The 17,333-nt window shown below is 38.4% G+C and overlaps 51 pseudogenes; all 51 read right to left on the reverse strand.

Annotated features, from left to right (window-relative positions):
• Positions 1-175: 175 nt before the first annotated feature.
• On the reverse strand, positions 176-294 carry LOC140569081 (5S ribosomal RNA; annotated as a pseudogene).
• A 222-nt stretch (positions 295-516) lies between these two features.
• LOC140572871 (5S ribosomal RNA) lies at positions 517-635 on the reverse strand (annotated as a pseudogene).
• Positions 636-820: 185 nt separating this feature from the next.
• LOC140570659 (5S ribosomal RNA) lies at positions 821-939 on the reverse strand (annotated as a pseudogene).
• A 185-nt stretch (positions 940-1,124) lies between these two features.
• LOC140570488 (5S ribosomal RNA) lies at positions 1,125-1,243 on the reverse strand (annotated as a pseudogene).
• A 222-nt stretch (positions 1,244-1,465) lies between these two features.
• Positions 1,466-1,584, reverse strand: LOC140567389 (5S ribosomal RNA; annotated as a pseudogene).
• A 185-nt stretch (positions 1,585-1,769) lies between these two features.
• On the reverse strand, positions 1,770-1,888 carry LOC140569082 (5S ribosomal RNA; annotated as a pseudogene).
• A 185-nt stretch (positions 1,889-2,073) lies between these two features.
• LOC140567001 (5S ribosomal RNA) lies at positions 2,074-2,192 on the reverse strand (annotated as a pseudogene).
• A 185-nt stretch (positions 2,193-2,377) lies between these two features.
• On the reverse strand, positions 2,378-2,496 carry LOC140570660 (5S ribosomal RNA; annotated as a pseudogene).
• Positions 2,497-2,681: 185 nt separating this feature from the next.
• On the reverse strand, positions 2,682-2,800 carry LOC140567824 (5S ribosomal RNA; annotated as a pseudogene).
• Positions 2,801-2,985: 185 nt separating this feature from the next.
• On the reverse strand, positions 2,986-3,104 carry LOC140572406 (5S ribosomal RNA; annotated as a pseudogene).
• A 222-nt stretch (positions 3,105-3,326) lies between these two features.
• LOC140567002 (5S ribosomal RNA) lies at positions 3,327-3,445 on the reverse strand (annotated as a pseudogene).
• A 185-nt stretch (positions 3,446-3,630) lies between these two features.
• Positions 3,631-3,749, reverse strand: LOC140571150 (5S ribosomal RNA; annotated as a pseudogene).
• Positions 3,750-4,237: 488 nt separating this feature from the next.
• Positions 4,238-4,356, reverse strand: LOC140570661 (5S ribosomal RNA; annotated as a pseudogene).
• Positions 4,357-4,541: 185 nt separating this feature from the next.
• Positions 4,542-4,660, reverse strand: LOC140567637 (5S ribosomal RNA; annotated as a pseudogene).
• A 185-nt stretch (positions 4,661-4,845) lies between these two features.
• LOC140571208 (5S ribosomal RNA) lies at positions 4,846-4,964 on the reverse strand (annotated as a pseudogene).
• Positions 4,965-5,149: 185 nt separating this feature from the next.
• Positions 5,150-5,268, reverse strand: LOC140570662 (5S ribosomal RNA; annotated as a pseudogene).
• A 544-nt stretch (positions 5,269-5,812) lies between these two features.
• On the reverse strand, positions 5,813-5,931 carry LOC140568019 (5S ribosomal RNA; annotated as a pseudogene).
• Positions 5,932-6,116: 185 nt separating this feature from the next.
• LOC140572385 (5S ribosomal RNA) lies at positions 6,117-6,235 on the reverse strand (annotated as a pseudogene).
• A 185-nt stretch (positions 6,236-6,420) lies between these two features.
• LOC140567325 (5S ribosomal RNA) lies at positions 6,421-6,539 on the reverse strand (annotated as a pseudogene).
• A 182-nt stretch (positions 6,540-6,721) lies between these two features.
• Positions 6,722-6,840, reverse strand: LOC140567747 (5S ribosomal RNA; annotated as a pseudogene).
• Positions 6,841-7,186: 346 nt separating this feature from the next.
• LOC140566460 (5S ribosomal RNA) lies at positions 7,187-7,306 on the reverse strand (annotated as a pseudogene).
• Positions 7,307-7,850: 544 nt separating this feature from the next.
• Positions 7,851-7,969, reverse strand: LOC140571236 (5S ribosomal RNA; annotated as a pseudogene).
• Positions 7,970-8,191: 222 nt separating this feature from the next.
• Positions 8,192-8,310, reverse strand: LOC140572237 (5S ribosomal RNA; annotated as a pseudogene).
• Positions 8,311-8,495: 185 nt separating this feature from the next.
• LOC140567010 (5S ribosomal RNA) lies at positions 8,496-8,614 on the reverse strand (annotated as a pseudogene).
• Positions 8,615-8,960: 346 nt separating this feature from the next.
• LOC140572060 (5S ribosomal RNA) lies at positions 8,961-9,079 on the reverse strand (annotated as a pseudogene).
• Positions 9,080-9,301: 222 nt separating this feature from the next.
• Positions 9,302-9,420, reverse strand: LOC140572061 (5S ribosomal RNA; annotated as a pseudogene).
• A 222-nt stretch (positions 9,421-9,642) lies between these two features.
• LOC140572032 (5S ribosomal RNA) lies at positions 9,643-9,761 on the reverse strand (annotated as a pseudogene).
• Positions 9,762-9,946: 185 nt separating this feature from the next.
• LOC140569083 (5S ribosomal RNA) lies at positions 9,947-10,065 on the reverse strand (annotated as a pseudogene).
• Positions 10,066-10,250: 185 nt separating this feature from the next.
• On the reverse strand, positions 10,251-10,369 carry LOC140572703 (5S ribosomal RNA; annotated as a pseudogene).
• Positions 10,370-10,554: 185 nt separating this feature from the next.
• LOC140572580 (5S ribosomal RNA) lies at positions 10,555-10,673 on the reverse strand (annotated as a pseudogene).
• A 184-nt stretch (positions 10,674-10,857) lies between these two features.
• Positions 10,858-10,976, reverse strand: LOC140570390 (5S ribosomal RNA; annotated as a pseudogene).
• Positions 10,977-11,161: 185 nt separating this feature from the next.
• LOC140572831 (5S ribosomal RNA) lies at positions 11,162-11,280 on the reverse strand (annotated as a pseudogene).
• Positions 11,281-11,465: 185 nt separating this feature from the next.
• LOC140572581 (5S ribosomal RNA) lies at positions 11,466-11,584 on the reverse strand (annotated as a pseudogene).
• Positions 11,585-11,769: 185 nt separating this feature from the next.
• Positions 11,770-11,888, reverse strand: LOC140566330 (5S ribosomal RNA; annotated as a pseudogene).
• A 185-nt stretch (positions 11,889-12,073) lies between these two features.
• Positions 12,074-12,192, reverse strand: LOC140569084 (5S ribosomal RNA; annotated as a pseudogene).
• A 222-nt stretch (positions 12,193-12,414) lies between these two features.
• On the reverse strand, positions 12,415-12,533 carry LOC140570663 (5S ribosomal RNA; annotated as a pseudogene).
• A 186-nt stretch (positions 12,534-12,719) lies between these two features.
• Positions 12,720-12,838, reverse strand: LOC140567844 (5S ribosomal RNA; annotated as a pseudogene).
• Positions 12,839-13,060: 222 nt separating this feature from the next.
• LOC140567476 (5S ribosomal RNA) lies at positions 13,061-13,179 on the reverse strand (annotated as a pseudogene).
• A 185-nt stretch (positions 13,180-13,364) lies between these two features.
• On the reverse strand, positions 13,365-13,483 carry LOC140571846 (5S ribosomal RNA; annotated as a pseudogene).
• A 186-nt stretch (positions 13,484-13,669) lies between these two features.
• Positions 13,670-13,788, reverse strand: LOC140569085 (5S ribosomal RNA; annotated as a pseudogene).
• Positions 13,789-13,973: 185 nt separating this feature from the next.
• On the reverse strand, positions 13,974-14,092 carry LOC140569087 (5S ribosomal RNA; annotated as a pseudogene).
• A 185-nt stretch (positions 14,093-14,277) lies between these two features.
• On the reverse strand, positions 14,278-14,396 carry LOC140572169 (5S ribosomal RNA; annotated as a pseudogene).
• A 185-nt stretch (positions 14,397-14,581) lies between these two features.
• LOC140569088 (5S ribosomal RNA) lies at positions 14,582-14,700 on the reverse strand (annotated as a pseudogene).
• Positions 14,701-14,885: 185 nt separating this feature from the next.
• On the reverse strand, positions 14,886-15,004 carry LOC140570664 (5S ribosomal RNA; annotated as a pseudogene).
• Positions 15,005-15,189: 185 nt separating this feature from the next.
• LOC140569089 (5S ribosomal RNA) lies at positions 15,190-15,308 on the reverse strand (annotated as a pseudogene).
• Positions 15,309-15,493: 185 nt separating this feature from the next.
• On the reverse strand, positions 15,494-15,612 carry LOC140569090 (5S ribosomal RNA; annotated as a pseudogene).
• A 185-nt stretch (positions 15,613-15,797) lies between these two features.
• On the reverse strand, positions 15,798-15,916 carry LOC140569091 (5S ribosomal RNA; annotated as a pseudogene).
• A 222-nt stretch (positions 15,917-16,138) lies between these two features.
• LOC140572742 (5S ribosomal RNA) lies at positions 16,139-16,257 on the reverse strand (annotated as a pseudogene).
• A 185-nt stretch (positions 16,258-16,442) lies between these two features.
• LOC140569092 (5S ribosomal RNA) lies at positions 16,443-16,561 on the reverse strand (annotated as a pseudogene).
• Positions 16,562-16,746: 185 nt separating this feature from the next.
• LOC140572128 (5S ribosomal RNA) lies at positions 16,747-16,865 on the reverse strand (annotated as a pseudogene).
• Positions 16,866-17,087: 222 nt separating this feature from the next.
• On the reverse strand, positions 17,088-17,206 carry LOC140566123 (5S ribosomal RNA; annotated as a pseudogene).
• Positions 17,207-17,333: the final 127 nt, after the last annotated feature.

Here is a 17,333-nt window from a genome sequence, read left to right on the forward strand (position 1 = left end):
TGCAAACTAGAGGATTCAAATTTCATAGCTAAGACCATATTTGTTCAAAACCAAGCAAAAGCATTCCATTTCAACACATCAACATTTACAACACAAAAGAGTTTCAACTACAAATTTGTGCAAAAGATGTAAATAACATGGAAATGTAAGCTTTAATTGTTTGCAGGATTGGAAAAGCTTACAACACCTGGTATTCCCAGACAGTCTCCCATTCAAGTACTAACCAGGCCCAACCCTAGGTAGCTTCTGAGATCAGACGAGATCAGGCATTCTAAGGGTGGAATGGCCGTAAGCAGAAGCACCTTGCAAACTAGAGGATTCAAATTTCATAGCTAAGACCATATTTGTTCAAAACCAAGCAAAAGCATTCCATTTCAACACATCAACATTTACAATACAAAGCATTCCATTTCAACACATCAACATTTACAACACAAAAGAGTTTCATCTACAAATTTGTGCAAAAGATGTAAATAACATGGAAATGTAAGCTTTAATTGTTTGCAGGATTGGAAAAGCTTACAACACCTGGTATTCCCAGACAGTCTCCCATTCAAGTACTAACCGTGCCCAACCCTAGGTAGCTTCTGAGATCAGACGAGATCAGGCATTCTAAGGGTGGAATGGCCGTAAGCAGAAGCACCTTGCAAACTAGAGGATTCAAATTTCATAGCTAAGACCATATTTGTTCAAAACCAAGCAAAAGCATTCCATTTCAACACATCAACATTTACAACACAAAAGAGTTTCAACTACAAATTTGTGCAAAAGATGTAAATAACATGGAAATGTAAGCTTTAATTGTTTGCAGGATTGGAAAAGCTTACAACACCTGATATTCCCAGACAGTCTCCCATTCAAGTACTAACCAGGCCCAACCCTAGGTAGCTTCTGAGATCAGACGAGATCAGGCATTCTAAGGGTGGAATGGCCGTAAGCAGAAGCACCTTGCAAACTAGAGGATTCAAATTTCATAGCTAAGACCATATTTGTTCAAAACCAAGCAAAAGCATTCCATTTCAACACATCAACATTTACAACACAAAAGAGTTTCAACTACAAATTTGTGCAAAAGATGTAAATAACATGGAAATGTAAGCTTTAATTGTTTGCAGGATTGGAAAAGCTTACAACACCTGGTATTCCCAGACAGTCTCCCAATCAAGTACTAACCAGGCCCAACCCTAGGTAGCTTCTGAGATCAGACGAGATCAGGCATTCTAAGGGTGGAATGGCCGTAAGCAGAAGCACCTTGCAAACTAGAGGATTCAAATTTCATAGCTAAGACCATATTTGTTCAAAACCAAGCAAAAGCATTCCATTTCAACACATCAACATTTACAATACAAAGCATTCCATTTCAACACATCAACATTTACAACACAAAAGAGTTTCAACTACAAATTTGTGCAAAAGATGTAAATAACATGGAAATGTAAGCTTTAATTGTTTGCAGGATTGGAAAAGCTTACAACACCTGATATTCCCAGACAGTCTCCCATTCAATTACTAACCAGGCCCAACCCTAGGTAGCTTCTGAGATCAGTCGAGATCAGGCATTCTAAGGGTGGAATGGCCGTAAGCAGAAGCACCTTGCAAACTAGAGGATTCAAATTTCATAGCTAAGACCATATTTGTTCAAAACCAAGCAAAAGCATTCCATTTCAACACATCAACATTTACAACACAAAAGAGTTTCAACTACAAATTTGTGCAAAAGATGTAAATAACATGGAAATGTAAGCTTTAATTGTTTGCAGGATTGGAAAAGCTTACAACACCTGGTATTCCCAGACAGTCTCCCATTCAAGTACTAACCAGGCCCAACCCTAGGTAGCTTCTGAGATCAGACGAGATCAGGCATTCTAAGGGTGGAATGGCCGTAAGCAGAAGCACCTTGCAAACTAGAGGATTCAAATTTCATAGCTAAGACCATATTTGTTCAAAACCAAGCAAAAGCATTCCATTTCAACACATCAACATTTACAACACAAAAGAGTTTCAACTACAAATTTGTGCAAAAGATGTAAATAACATGGAAATGTAAGCTTTAATTGTTTGCAGGATTGGAAAAGCTTACAACACCTGGTATTCCCAGACAGTCTCCCATTCAAGTACTAACCGTGCCCAACCGTAGGTAGCTTCTGAGATCAGACGAGATCAGGCATTCTAAGGGTGGAATGGCCGTAAGCAGAAGCACATTGCAAACTAGAGGATTCAAATTTCATAGCTAAGACCATATTTGTTCAAAACCAAGCAAAAGCATTCCATTTCAACACATCAACATTTACAACACAAAAGAGTTTCAACTACAAATTTGTGCAAAAGATGTAAATAACATGGAAATGTAAGCTTTAATTGTTTGCAGGATTGGAAAAGCTTACAACACCTGATATTCCCAGACAGTCTCCCATTCAAGTACTAACCAGGCCCAACCCTAGGTAGCTTCTGAGATCAGACGAGATCAGGCATTCTAAGGGTGGAATGGCCGTAAGCAGAAGCACCTTGCAAACTAGAGGATTCAAATTTCATAGCTAAGACCATATTTGTTCAAAACCAAGCAAAAGCATTCCATTTCAACACATCAACATTTACAACACAAAAGAGTTTCAACTACAAATTTGTGCAAAAGATGTAAATAACATGGAAATGTAAGCTTTAAATGTTTGCAGGATTGGAAAAGTTTACAACACCTGATATTCCCAGACAGTCTCCCATTCAATTACTAACCAGGCCCAACCCTAGGTAGCTTCTGAGATCAGTCGAGATCAGGCATTATAAGGGTGGAATGGCCGTAAGCAGAAGCACCTTGCAAACTAGAGGATTCAAATTTCATAGCTAAGACCATATTTGTTCAAAACCAAGCAAAAGCATTCCATTTCAACACATCAACATTTACAACACAAAAGAGTTTCAACTACAAATTTGTGCAAAAGATGTAAATAACATGGAAATGTAAGCTTTAATTGTTTGCAGGATTGGAAAAGCTTACAACACCTGGTATTCCCAGACAGTCTCCCATTCAAGTACTAACCAGGCCCAACCCTTGGTAGCTTCTGAGATCAGACGAGATTAGGCATTCTAAGGGTGGAATGGCCATAAGCAGAAGCACCTTGCAAACTAGAGGATTCAAATTTCATAGCTAAGACCATATTTGTTCAAAACCAAGCAAAAGCATTCCATTTCAACACATCAACATTTACAATACAAAGCATTCCATTTCAACACATCAACATTTACAACACAAAAGAGTTTCATCTACAAATTTGTGCAAAAGATGTAAATAACATGGAAATGTAAGCTTTAATTGTTTGCAGGATTGGAAAAGCTTACAACACCTGGTATTCCCAGACAGTCTCCCATTCAAGTACTAACCGTGCCCAACCGTAGGTAGCTTCTGAGATCAGACGAGATCAGGCATTCTAAGGGTGGAATGGCCGTAAGCAGAAGCACCTTGCAAACTAGAGGATTCAAATTTCATAGCTAAGACCATATTTGTTCAAAACCAAGCAAAAGCATTCCATTTCAACACATCAACATTTACAACACAAAAGAGTTTCAACTACAAATTTGTGCAAAAGATGTAAATAACATGGAAATGTAAGCTTTAATTGTTTGCAGGATTGGAAAAGCTTACAACACCTGGTATTCCCAGACAGTCTCCCATTCAAGTACTAACCAGGCCCAACCCTAAGTAGCTTCTGAGATCAGACGAGATCAGGCATTCTAAGGGTGGAATTGCCGTAAGCAGAAGAGCCTTGCAAACTAGAGGATTCAAATTTCATAGATAAGACCATATTTGTTCAAAACCAAGCAAAAACATTCCATTTCAACACATCAACATTTACAACACAAAAGAGTTTCGACTACAAATTTGTGCAAAAGATGTAAATAACATGGAAATGTAAGCTTTAATTGTTTGCAGGATTGGAAAAGCTTACAACACCTGGTATTCCCAGACAGTCTCCCATTCAAGTACTAACCGTGCCCAAACTAGGTAGCTTCTGAGATCAGACGAGATCAGGCATTCTAAGGGCGGAATGGCCGTAAGCAGAAGCACCTTACAAACTAGAGGATTCAAATTTCATAGCTAAGACCATATTTGTTCAAAACCAAGCAAAAGCATTCCATTTCAACACATCAACATTTACAACACAAAAGAGTTTCAACTACAAATTTGTGCAAAAGATGTAAATAACATGGAAATGTAAGCTTTAATTGTTTGCAGGATTGGAAAAGCTTACAACACCTGATATTCCCAGACAGTCTCCCATTCAAGTACTAACCAGGCCCAACCCTAGGTAGCTTCTGAGATCAGACGAGATCAGGCATTCTAAGGGTGGAATGGCCGTAAGCAGAAGCACCTTGCAAACTAGAGGATTCAAATTTCATAGCTAAGACCATATTTGTTCAAAACCAAGCAAAAGCATTCCATTTCAACACATCAACATTTACAACACAAAAGAGTTTCAACTACAAATTTGTGCAAAAGATGTAAATAACATGGATATGTAAGCTTTAATTGTTTGCAGGATTGGAAAAGCTTACAACACCTGATATTCCCAGACAGTCTCCCATTCAATTAATAACCAGGCCCAACCCTACGTAGCTTCTGAGATCAGTCGAGATCAGGCATTCTAAGGGTGGAATGGCCGTAAGCAGAAGCACCTTGCAAACTAGAGGATTCAAATTTCATAGCTAAGACCATATTTGTTCAAAACCAAGCAAAAGCATTCCATTTCAACACATCAACATTTACAACACAAAAGAGTTTCAACTACAAATTTGTGCAAAAGATGTAAATAACATGGAAATGTAAGCTTTAATTGTTTGCAGGATTGGAAAAGCTTACAACACCTGGTATTCCCAGACAGTCTCCCATTCAAGTACTAACCAGGCCCAACCCTAGGTAGCTTCTGAGATCAGACGAGATCAGGCATTCTAAGGATGGAATGGCCGTAAGCAGAAGCACCTTGCAAACTAGAGGATTCAAATTTCATAGCTAAGACCATATTTGTTCAAAACCAAGCAAAAGCATTCCATTTCAACACATAAACATTTACAACACAAAAGAGTTTCAACTACAAATTTGTGCAAAAGATGTAAATAACATGGAAATGTAAGCTTTAATTGTTTGCAGGATTGGAAAAGCTTACAACACCTGATATTCCCAGACAGTCTCCCATTCAAGTACTAACCAGGCCCAACCCTAGGTAGCTTCTGAGATCAGACGAGATCAGGCATTCTAAGGGTGGAATGGCCGTAAGCAGAAGCACCTTGCAAACTAGAGGATTCAAATTTCATAGCTAAGACCATATTTGTTCAAAACCAAGCAAAAGCATTCCATTTCAACACATCAACATTTACAACACAAAGCATTCCATTTCAACACATCAACATTTACAACACAAAAGAGTTTCAACTACAAATTTGTGCAAAAGATGTAAATAACATGGAAATGTAAGCTTTAATTGTTTGCAGGATTGGAAAAGCTTACAACACCTGGTATTCCCAGACAGTCTCCCATTCAAGTACTAACCAGACCCAACCCACATCAACATTTATAACACAAAAGAGTTTCAACTACAAATTTGTGCAAAAGATGTAAATAACATGGAAATGTAAGCTTTAATTGTTTGCAGGATTGGAAAAGCTTACAACTCCTGGTATTCCCAGACAGTCTCCCATTCAAGTACTAACCAGACCCAACCCACATCAACATTTATAACACAAAAGAGTTTCAACTACAAATTTGTGCAAAAGATGTAAATAACATGGAAATGTAAGCTTTAATTGTTTGCAGGATTGGAAAAGCTTACAACACCTGGTATTCCCAGACAGTCTCCCATTCAAGTACTAACCAGACCCAACCCTATGTAGCTTCTGAGATCAGACAACATCAGGCGTTCTAAGGGTGGAATGGCCGTAATCAGAAGAGCCTTGCAAACGAGAGGATTCAAATTTCATAGATAAGACCATATTTGTTCGAAACCAAGTAAAAGCATTCCATTTCAAGACATCAACATTTACAACACAAAAGAGTTTCAACTACAAATTTGTGCAAAAGATGTAAATAACATGGAAATGTAAGCTTTAATTGTTTGCAGGATTGGAAAAGCTTACAACACCTGATATTCCCAGACAGTCTCCCATTCAAGTACTAACCAGGCCCAACCCTAGGTAGCTTCTGAGATCAGACGAGATCAGGCATTCTAAGAGTGGAATGGTCGTAAGAAAAAACACCTTCCAAACTAGAGGATTCAAATTTCATAGCTAAGACCATATTTGTTGAAAACCAAGCAAAAGCATTCCATTTCAACACATCAACATTTACAATACAAAAGAGTTTCAACTACAAATTTGTGCAAAAGATGTAAATAACATGGAAATGTAAGCTTTAATTGTTTGCAGGATTGGAAAAGCTTACAACACCTGGTATTCCCAGACAGTCTCCCATTCAAGTACTAAACGTGCCCAACCCTAGGTAGCTTCTGAGATCAGACGAGATCAGGCATTCTAAGGGTGGAATTGCCGTAAGCAGAAGAGCCTTGCAAACTAGAGGATTCAAATTTCATAGCTAAGACCATATTGGTTCAAAACCAAGCAAAGGCATTCCATTTCAACACAACATTTACAACACAAAAGAGTTTCAACTACAAATTTCTGCAAAAGATGTAAATAACATGGAAATGTAAGCTTTAATTGTTTGCAGGATTGGAAAAGCTTACAACACCTGGTATTCCCAGACAGTCTGCCATTCAAGTAGTAACCAGGCCCAACCCTAGGTAGCTTCTGAGATCAGACAAGATCAGGCATTCTAAGGGTGGAATGGCCGTAAGCAGAAGGACCTTGCAAAGTAGAGGATTCAAATTTCATAGCTAAGACCATATTTGTTCAAAACCAAGCAAAAGCATTCCATTTCAACACATCAACATTTACAACACAAAAGAGTTTCAACTACAAATTTGTGCAAAAGATGTAAATAACATGGAAATGTAAGCTTTAATTGTTTGCAGGATTGGAAAAGCTTACAACACCTGGTATTCCCAGACAGTCTCCCATTCAAGTACTAACCAGACCCAACCCACATCAACATTAATAACACAAAAGAGTTTCAACTACAAATTTGTGCAAAAGATGTAAATAACATGGAAATGTAAGCTTTAATTGTTTGCAGGATTGGAAAAGCTTACAACACCTGGTATTCCCAGACAGTCTCCCATTCAAGTACTAACCAGGCCCAACCCAATGGTAGCTTCTGAGATCAGACGAGATCAGGCATTCTAAGGGTGGAATGGCCGTAAGCACAAGCACTTAGCAAACTAGAGGATTCAAATTTCATAGCTAAGACCATATTTGTTCAAAACCAAGCAAAAGCATTCCATTTCAACACATCAACATTTACAACACAAAGCATTCCATTTCAACACATCAACATTTACCACACAAAAGAGTTTCAACTACAAATTTGTGCAAAAGATGTAAATAACATGGAAATGTAAGCTTTAATTGTTTGCAGGATTGGAAAAGCTTACAACACCTGGTATTCCCAGACAGTCTCCCATTCAAGTACTAACCAGACCCAACCCACATCAACATTAATAACACAAAAGAGTTTCAACTACAAATTTGTGCAAAAGATGTAAATAACATGGAAATGTAAGCTTTAATTGTTTGCAGGATTGGAAAAGCTTACAACACCTGGTATTCCCAGACAGTCTCCCATTCAAGTACTAACCAGACCCAACCCACATCAACATTTATAACACAAAAGAGTTTCAACTACAAATTTGTGCAAAAGATGTAAATAACATGGAAATGTAAGCTTTAATTGTTTGCAGGATTGGAAAAGCTTACAACACCTGGTATTCCCAGACAGTCTCCCATTCAAGTACTAACCAGGCCCAACCCTAGGTAGCTTCTGAGATCAGACGAGATCTGGCATTCTAAGGGTGGAATGGTCGTAAGCAAAAACACCTTCCAAACTAGAGGATTCAAATTTCATAGCTAAGACCATATTTGTTGAAAACCAAGCAAAAGCATTCCATTTCAACACATCAACATTTACAACACAAAGCATTCCATTTCAACACATCAACATTTACAACACAAAAGAGTTTCAACTACAAATTTGTGCAAAAGATGTAAATAACATGGAAATGTAAGCTTTAATTGTTTGCAGGATTGGAAAAGCTTACATCACCTGGTATTCCCAGACAGTCTCCCATTCAAGTACTAACCAGGCCCAACCCTAGGTAGCTTCTGAGATCAGACGAGATCAGGCATTCTAAGGGTGGAATGGCCGCAAGCAGAAGCACTTTGAAAACTAGAGGATTCAAATTTCATAGCTAAGACCATATTTGTTCAAAACCAAGCAAAAGCATTCCATTTCAACACATCAACATTTACAACACAAAAGAGTTTCAATTACAAATTTGTGCAAAAGATGTAAATAACATGGAAATGTAAGCTTTAATTGTTTGCAGGATTGGAAAAGCTTACAACACCTGATATTCCCAGACAGTCTCCCATTCAAGTACTAACCAGGCCCAACTCTAGGTAGTTTCTGAGATCAGACAAGATCAGGCATTCTAAGGGTGGAATGGCCGTAAGCAGAAGCACCTTTCAAACTAGAGGATTCAAATTTCATAGCTAAGACCATATTTGTTCAAAACCAAGCAAAAGCATTCCATTTCAACACATCAACATTTACCACACAAAAGAGTGTCAACTACAAATAAGTGCAAAAGATATAAATAACATGGAAATGTAAGCTTTAATTGTTTGCAGGATTGGAAAAGCTTACAACACCTGGTATTCCCAGACAGTCTCCCATTCAAGTACTAACCAGGCCCAACCCACATCAACATTTATAACACAAAAGAGTTTCAACTACAAATTTGTGCAAAAGATGTAAATAACATGGAAATGTAAGCTTTAATTGTTTGCAGGATTGGAAAAGCTTACAACACCTGATATTCCCAGACAGTCTCCCATTCAAGTACTAACCAGGCCCAACCCTAGGTAGCTTCTCAGATCAGACGAGATGAGGCATTCTAAGGGTGGAATGGCCGTAAGCAGAAGCACCTTGCAAACTAGAGGATTCAAATTTCATAGCTAAGACCATATTTGTTCAAAACCAAGCAAAAGCATTCCATTTCAACACATCAACATTTACAACACAAAGCATTCCATTTCAACACATCAACATTTACAACACAAAAGAGTTTCAACTACAAATTTGTGCAAAAGATGTAAATAACATGGAAATGTAAGCTTTAATTGTTTGCAGGATTGGAAAAGCTTACAACACCTGATATTCCCAGACAGTCTCCCATTCAAGTACTAACCAGGCCCAACCCTAGGTAGCTTCTCAGATCAGACGAGATGAGGCATTCTAAGGGTGGAATGGCCGTAAGCAGAAGCACCTTGCAAACTAGAGGATTCAAATTTCATAGCTAAGACCATATTTGTTCAAAACCAAGCAAAAGCATTCCATTTCAACACATCAACATTTACAACACAAAGCATTCCATTTCAACACATCAACATTTACAACACAAAAGAGTTTCAACTACAAATTTGTGCAAAAGATGTAAATAACATGGAAATGTAAGCTTTAATTGTTTGCAGGATTGGAAAAGCTTACAACACCTGGTATTCCCAGACAGTCTCCCATTCAAGTACTAACCAGTCCCAACCCTTGGTAGCTTCTGAGATCAGACGAGATCAGGCATTCTAAGGGTGGAATGGCCGTAAGCAGAAGCACCTTGCAAACTAGAGGATTCAAATTTCATAGCTAAGACCATATTTGTTCAAAACCAAGCAAAAACATTCCATTTCAACACATCAACATTTACAACACAAAAGAGTTTCAACTACAAATTTGTGCAAAAGATGTAAAAAACATGGAAATGTAAGCTTTAATTGTTTGCAGGATTGGAAAAGCTTACAACACCTGGTATTCCCAGACAGTCTCCCATTCAAGTACTAACCAGGCCCAACCCTAGGTAGCTTCTGAGATCAGACGAGATCAGGCATTCTAAGGGTGGAATGGCCGTAAGCAGAAGCACCTTGCAAACTAGAGGATTCAAATTTCATAGCTAAGACCATATTTGTTCAAAACCAAGCAAAAACATTCCATTTCAACACATCAACATTTACAACACAAAAGAGTTTCAACTACAAATTTGTGCAAAAGATGTAAATAACATGGAAATGTAAGCTTTAATTGTTTGCAGGATTGGAAAAGCTTACAACACCTGGTATTCCCAGACAGTCTCCCATTCAAGTACTAACCAGTCCCAACCCTCGGTAGCTTCTGAGATCAGACGAGATCAGGCATTCTAAGGGTGGAATGGCCGTAAGCAGAAGCACCTTGCAAACTAGAGGATTCAAATTTCATAGCTAAGACCATATTTGTTCAAAACCAAGCAAAAACATTCCATTTCAACACATCAACATTTACAACACAAAAGAGTTTCAACTACAAATTTGTGCAAAAGATGTAAAAAACATGGAAATGTAAGCTTTAATTGTTTGCAGGATTGGAAAAGCTTACAACACCTGGTATTCCCAGACAGTCTCCCATTCAAGTACTAACCAGGCCCAACCCTAGGTAGCTTCTGAGATCAGACGAGATCAGACATTCTAAGGGTGGAATGGCCATAAGCAGAAGCACCTTGCAAACTAGAGGATTCAAATTTCATAGCTAAGACCATATTTGTTCAAAAACAAGCAAAAGCATTCCATTTCAACACATCAACATTTACAACACAAAAGAGTTTCAACTACAAATTTGTGCAAAAGATGTAAATAACATGGAAATGTAAGCTTTACTTGTTTGCAGGATTGAAAAGCTTACAACACCTGATATTCCCAGACAGTCTCCCATTCAAGTACTAACCAGGCCCAACCCTAGGTAGTTTCTGAGATCAGACGAGATCAGGCATTCTAAGGGTGGAATGGCCGTAAGCAGAAGCACCTTGCAAACTAGAGGATTCAAATTTCATAGCTAAGACCATATTTGTTCAAAACCAAGCAAAAGCATTCCATTTCAACACATCAACATTTACAACACAAAAGAGTTTCAAATACAAATTTGTGCAAAAGATGTAAAAAACATGGAAATGTAAGCTTTAATTGTTTGCAGGATTGGAAAAGCTTACAACACCTGGTATTCCCAGACAGTCTCCCATTCAAGTACTAACCAGGCCAAACCCTAGGTAGCTTCTGAGATCAGACGAGATCAGGCATTCTAAGGGTGGAATGGCCGTAAGCAGAAGCACCTTGCAAACTAGAGGATTCAAATTTCATAGCTAAGACCATATTTGTTCAAAACCAAGCAAAAGCATTCCATTTCAACACATCAACATTTACAACGCAAAAGAGTTTCAACTACAAATTTGTGCAAAAGATGTAAATAACATGGAAATGTAAGCTTTAATTGTTTGCAGGATTGGAAAAGCTTACAACACCTGGTATTCCCAGACAGTCTCCCATTCAAGTACTAACCAGGCCCAACCCTAGGTAGCTTCTGAGATCAGACGAGATCAGACATTCTAAGGGTGGAATGGCCATAAGCAGAAGCACCTTGCAAACTAGAGGATTCAAATTTCATAGCTAAGACCATATTTGTTCAAAAACAAGCAAAAGCATTCCATTTCAACACATCAACATTTACAACACAAAAGAGTTTCAACTACAAATTTGTGCAAAAGATGTAAATAACATGGAAATGTAAGCTTTACTTGTTTGCAGGATTGGAAAAGCTTACAACACCTGATATTCCCAGACAGTCTCCCATTCAAGTACTAACCAGGCCCAACCCTAGGTAGCTTCTGAGATCAGACGAGATCAGGCATTCTAAGGGTGGAATGGCCTTAAGCAGAAGCACCTTGCAAACTAGAGGATTCAAATTTCATAGCTAAGACCATATTTGTTCAAAACCAAGCAAAAGCATTCCATTTCAACACATCAACATTTACAACACAAAAGAGTTTCAACTACAAATTTGTGCAAAAGATGTAAATAACATGGAAATGTAAGCTTTAATTGTTTGCAGGATTGGAAAAGCTTACAACACCTGGTATTCCCAGACAGTCTCCCATTCAAGTACTAACCAGGCCCAACCCTAGGTAGCTTCTGAGATCAGACGAGATCAGGCATTCTAAGGGTGGAATGGCCGTAAGCAGAAGCACCTTGCAAACTAGAGGATTCAAATTTCATAGCTAAGACCATATTTGTTCAAAACCAAGCAAAAGCATTCCATTTCAACACATCAACATTTACAACACAAAGCATTCCATTTCAACACATCAACATTTACAACACAAAAGAGTTTCATCTACAAATTTGTGCAAAAGATGTAAATAACATGGAAATGTAAGCTTTAATTGTTTGCAGGATTGGAAAAGCTTACAACACCTGATATTCCCAGACAGTCTCCCATTCAAGTACTAACCAGGCCCAACCCTAGGTAGCTTCTGAGATCAGACGAGATCAGGCATTCTAAGGGTGGAATGGCCGTAAGCAGAAGCACCTTGCAAACCTAGAGGATTCAAATTTCATAGCTAAGACCATATTTGTTCAAAACCAAGCAAAAGCATTCCATTTCAACACATCAACATTTACAACACAAAAGAGTTTCAACTACAAATTTGTGCAAAAGATGTAAATAACATGGAAATGTAAGCTTTAATTGTTTGCAGGATTGGAAAATCTTACAACACCTGGTATTCCCAGACAGTCTCCCATTCAAGTACTAACCAGGCCCAACCGTAGGTAGCTTCTGAGATCAGACGAGATCAGGCATTCTAAGGGTGGAATGGCCTTAAGCAGAAGCACCTTGCAAACTAGAGGATTCAAATTTCATAGCTAAGACCATATTTGTTCAAAACCAAGCAAAAGCATTCCATTTCAACACATCAACATTTACAACACAAAGCATTCCATTTCAACACATCAACATTTACAACACAAAAGAGTTTCATCTACAAATTTGTGCAAAAGATGTAAATAACATGGAAATGTAAGCTTTAATTGTTTGCAGGATTGGAAAAGCTTACAACACCTGATATTCCCAGACAGTCTCCCATTCAAGTACTAACCAGGCCCAACCCTAGGTAGCTTCTGAAATCAGACGAGATCAGGCATTCTAAGGGTGGAATGGCCTTAAGCAGAAGCACCTTGCAAACTAGAGGATTCAAATTTCATAGCTAAGACCATATTTGTTCAAAACCAAGCAAAAGCATTCCATTTCAACACATCAACATTTACAACACAAAAGAGTTTCAACTACAAATTTGTGCAAAAGATGTAAATAACATGGAAATGTAAGCTTTAATTGTTTGCAGGATTGGAAAAGCTTACAACACCTGGTATTCCCAGACAGTCTCCCATTCAAGTACTAACCAGGCCCAACCCTAGGTAGCTTCTGAGATCAGACGAGATCAGGCATTCTAAGGGTGGAATGGCCGTAGGCAGAAGCACCTTGCAAACCTAGAGGATTCAAATTTCATAGCTAAGACCATATTTGTTCAAAACCAAGCAAAAGCATTCCATTTCAACACATCAACATTTACAACACAAAAGAGTTTCAACTACAAATTTGTGCAAAAGATGTAAATAACATGGAAATGTAAGCTTTAATTGTTTGCAGGATTGGAAAAGCTTACAACACCTGGTATTCCCAGACAGTCTCCCATTCAAGTACTAACCAGGCCCAACCCTAGGTAGCTTCTGAGATCAGACGAGATCAGGCATTCTAAGGGTGGAATGGCCGTAAGCAGAAGCACCTTGCAAACTAGAGGATTCAAATTTCATAGCTAAGACCATATTTGTTCAAAACCAAGCAAAAGCATTCCATTTCAACACATCAACATTTACAACACAAAAGAGTTTCAACTACAAATTTGTGCAAAAGATGTAAATAACATGGAAATGTAAGCTTTAATTGTTTGCAGGATTGGAAAAGCTTACAACACCTGGTATTCCCAGACAGTCTCCCATTCAAGTACTAACCAGGCCCAACCCTAGGTAGCTTCTGAGATCAGACGAGATCAGGCATTCTAAGGGTGGAATGGCCGTAAGCAGAAGCACCTTGCAAACTAGAGGATTCAAATTTCATAGCTAAGACCATATTTGTTCAAAACCAAGCAAAAGCATTCCATTTCAACACATCAACATTTACAACACAAAAGAGTTTCAACTACAAATTTGTGCAAAAGATGTAAATAACATGGAAATGTAAGCTTTAATTGTTTGCAGGATTGGAAAAGCTTACAACACCTGGTATTCCCAGACAGTCTCCCATTCAAGTACTAACCAGGCCCAACCCTAGGTAGCTTCTGAGATCAGACAAGATCAGGCATTCTAAGGGTGGAATGGCCGTAAGCAGAAGCACCTTGCAAACTAGAGGATTCAAATTTCATAGCTAAGACCATATTTGTTCAAAACCAAGCAAAAGCATTCCATTTCAACACATCAACATTTACAACACAAAAGAGTTTCAACTACAAATTTGTGCAAAAGATGTAAATAACATGGAAATGTAAGCTTTAATTGTTTGCAGGATTGGAAAAGCTTACAACACCTGGTATTCCCAGACAGTCTCCCATTCAAGTACTAACCAGGCCCAACCCTAGGTAGCTTCTGAGATCAGACGAGATCAGGCATTCTAAGGGTGGAATGGCCGTAAGCAGAAGCACCTTGCAAACTAGAGGATTCAAATTTCATAGCTAAGACCATATTTGTTCAAAACCAAGCAAAAGCATTCCATTTCAACACATCAACATTTACAACACAAAAGAGTTTCAACTACAAATTTGTGCAAAAGATGTAAATAACATGGAAATGTAAGCTTTAATTGTTTGCAGGATTGGAAAAGCTTACAACACCTGATATTCCCAGACAGTCTCCCATTCAAGTACTAACCAGGCCCAACCCTAGGTAGCTTCTGAGATCAGACGAGATCAGGCATTCTAAGGGTGGAATGGCCGTAAGCAGAAGCACCTTCCAAACTAGAGGATTCAAATTTCATAGCTAAGACCATATTTGTTCAAAACCAAGCAAAAGCATTCCATTTCAACACATCAACATTTACAACACAAAAGAGTTTCAACTACAAATTTGTGCAAAAGATGTAAATAACATGGAAATGTAAGCTTTAATTGTTTGCAGGATTGGAAAAGCTTACAACACCTGGTATTCCCAGACAGTCTCCCATTCAAGTACTAACCAGGCCCAACCCTAGGTAGCTTCTGAGATCAGACGAGATCAGGCATTCTAAGGGTGGAATGGCCGTAAGCAGAAGCACCTTCCAAACTAGAGGATTCAAATTTCATAGCTAAGACCATATTTGTTCAAAACCAAGCAAAAGCATTCCATTTCAACACATCAACATTTACAACACAAAAGAGTTTCAACTACAAATTTGTGCAAAAGATGTAAATAACATGGAAATGTAAGCTTTAATTGTTTGCAGGATTGGAAAAGCTTACAACACCTGGTATTCCCAGACAGTCTCCCATTCAAGTACTAACCAGGCCCAACCCTAGGTAGCTTCTGAGATCAGACGAGATCAGGCATTCTAAGGGTGGAATGGCCGTAAGCAGAAGCACCTTGCAAACTAGACGATTCAAATTTCATAGCTAAGACCATATTTGTTCAAAACCAAGCAAAAGCATTCCATTTCAACACATCAACATTTACAACACAAAAGAGTTTTAACTACAAATTTGTGCAAAAGATGTAAATAACATGGAAATGTAAGCTTTAATTGTTTGCAGGATTGGAAAAGCTTACAACACCTGGTATTCCCAGACAGTCTCCCATTCAAGTACTAACCAGGCCCAACCCTAGGTAGCTTCTGAGATCAGACGAGATCAGGCATTCTAAGGGTGGAATGGCCGTAAGCAGAAGCACCTTGCAAACTAGAGGATTCAAATTTCATAGCTAAGACCATATTTGTTCAAAACCAAGCAAAAGCATTCCATTTCAACACATCAACATTTCCAACACAAAGCATTCCATTTCAACACATCAACATTTACAACACAAAAGAGTTTCAACTGCAAATTTGTGCAAAAGATGTAAATAACATGGAAATGTAAGCTTTAATTGTTTGCAGGATTGGAAAAGCTTACAACACCTGGTATTCCCAGACAGTCTCCTATTCAAGTACTAACCAGGCCCAACCCTAGGTAGCTTCTGAGATCAGACGAGATCAGGCATTCTAAGGGTGGAATGGCCGTAAGCAGAAGCACCTTCCAAACTAGAGGATTCAAATTTCATAGCTAAGACCATATTTGTTCAAAACCAAGCAAAAGCATTCCATTTCAACACATCAATATTTACAACACAAAAGAGTTTCAACTACAAATTTGTGCAAAAGATGTAAATAACATGGAAATGTAAGCTTTAATTGTTTGCAGGATTGGAAAAGCTTACAACACCTGGTATTCCCAGACAGTCTCCCATTCAAGTACTAACCAGGCCCAACCCTAGGTAGCTTCTGAGATCAGACGAGATCAGGCATTCTAAGGGTGGAATGGCCGTAAGCAGAAGCACCTTGCAAACTAGAGGATTCAAATTTCATAGCTAAGACCATATTTGTTCAAAACCAAGCAAAAGCATTCCATTTCAACACATCAACATTTACAACACAAAAGAGTTTCAACTACAAATTTGTGCAAAAGATGTAAATAACATGGAAATGTAAGCTTTAATTGTTTGCAGGATTGGAAAAGCTTACAACACCTGGTATTCCCAGACAGTCTCCCATTCAAGTACTAACCAGGCCCAACCCTAGGTAGCTTCGGAGATCAGACGAGATCAGGCATTCTAAGGGTGGAATGGCCGTAAGCAGAAGCACCTTGCAAACTAGAGGATTCAAATTTCATAGCTAAGACCATATTTGTTCAAAACCAAACAAAAGCATTCCATTTCAACACATCAACATTTCCAACACAAAGCATTCCATTTCAACACATCAACATTTACAACACAAAAGAGTTTCAACTACAAATTTGTGCAAAAGGTGTAAATAACATGGAAATGTAAGCTTTAATTGTTTGCAGGATTGGAAAATCTTACAACACCTGGTATTCCCAGACAGTCTCCCATTCAAGTACGAACCAGGCCCAACCCTAGGTAGCTTCTGAGATCAGACGAGATCAGGCATTCTAAGGGTGGAATGGCCGTAAGCAGAAGCACCTTGCAAACTAGAGGATTCAAATTTCATAGCTAAGACCATATTTGTTCAAAACCAAGCAAAAGCATTCCATTTCAACACATCAACATTTACAACACAAAAGAGTTTCAACTACAAATTT

The sequence above is a fragment of the Salminus brasiliensis genome, chromosome 11 (genome assembly GCF_030463535.1).
Source record: "Salminus brasiliensis chromosome 11, fSalBra1.hap2, whole genome shotgun sequence".
NCBI classification, from domain to species: Eukaryota; Metazoa; Chordata; class Actinopteri; order Characiformes; family Bryconidae; genus Salminus; species Salminus brasiliensis.